Here is a 1,557-nt window from a genome sequence, read left to right on the forward strand (position 1 = left end):
AGTGGATGACGTTAGATGAATAAGAGTTGAAAAATTTTCCCCAGGAGAACTCTGTACTTTTTGGCCTTTGTTTGAATACTAATAAGTCCTGTGGCAGTGGAAACCAAAGCGGTTTCATGGGATTTGCATCTCATGTCTTCATCCCCCAGCAGAGATTTTGATTAAGTTAAGATTTCATACGCATGGGTCATTTGCAATTCCTCAGGTGAGGCAATGGCCATTGAATCTTAATTGGAGCAATGAATCAATCAACTCAAAAAGTTAAGTTGGACTTATTTTGCTTAATGATTTAGTTTTCAGTACATTTTTCTTTTGCCTCTACTTGATAATCCTTTATTAATTTTGCCATGTGAAAATTACTTTTTGTGAGGTGATGCTTAACTATTAAAGGAGGGATATAGCCAGAAGCTGACAAATCCAAGAGATGAGTCGTTAAAATATGCTTCTAAATGTTAAGGTAAACTTTGTTTCTCTGCTACAAGAAATGAAAGACTTGCACACGTAGAACACACATTACATCCTCGGGGTGGCTAACATCACATTACAGCATTGTGGTAGAAACGTAGTCACTGTAGTCATGTAGAAAGCATGATTCTATAAATAACAATACAGCAATGACTAGATAACCTATTTTGGTGACTTTTTTAAAAAATTTACTCACAGGATGAGGGCAGCACTGGCCACGTCTGCATTTATTGCTCATTCCTGATTGCCCGGAGGGCTGTTCAGAGTCAAGCACATTAAGTCTGGAATCACATGCAGACGAGACTAGATAAGGATAGCAGATTTCCTTCCCTAAAGGACAGTAGATGAGTTTTTCCCAACAATCGACAATGGATTCATCGTCATTATTAGACTCCTAATTCCAGACTTTTATTGAATTCAAATTCCACCATCTGCCTTGGTGGGATTTGAACCAGGTTCCCAAAACATTTGCTGAGTTTCTGGATTGAATATTCAAGAGATAATGCCATTAGGCTATTGCCTCCCCCTTGATTATTTTGAGACGTATAGATTCTTAATGATGTAAAGGTCAGGGATAGGGACATAACCACTGGATCACAAGAGCTTCATTTTGAGATGAGATGGAACCTTGTTTTAACATTTTATTGGAAATACAGTGCCCCTGACAGTGCAGCTCCAACTAAATAGTAGAAAATGAGGACTGCAGGTACTGGAGGTCAGAGTCGAGAGTGTGGTGCTGGAAAAGCACAGCAGGTCAGGTAGTACCCGAGGAGCCCCCGATGAAGGACTTATGTCTGAAACGTCGATTCCCCTGCTCCTCGGATGCTGCCCGACCTGCTGTGTTTTTCCAGCACCAAAGTCTCAAGCTCCAACGAAATGCTGCACAAGAGTGTCATGCTAGATTGCTGGATCAAATCTCTAGACTAGTAAATGAAGCCATGACCTTTTGATTCAGGGCCAAGAGTGCTTCCTCTGAAACAGCTGATAACATGATACTTGTTGGTGTATATCATAAAGCTCACACACAAAATATACCATATTAGGTATCAGGTCGCAACAGCTCTGTTGTGAGGTTGCCACTGCAGAGGACAG

This window comes from Hemiscyllium ocellatum, chromosome 9, assembly GCF_020745735.1.
Source record: "Hemiscyllium ocellatum isolate sHemOce1 chromosome 9, sHemOce1.pat.X.cur, whole genome shotgun sequence".
Classification (NCBI taxonomy): domain Eukaryota; kingdom Metazoa; phylum Chordata; class Chondrichthyes; order Orectolobiformes; family Hemiscylliidae; genus Hemiscyllium; species Hemiscyllium ocellatum.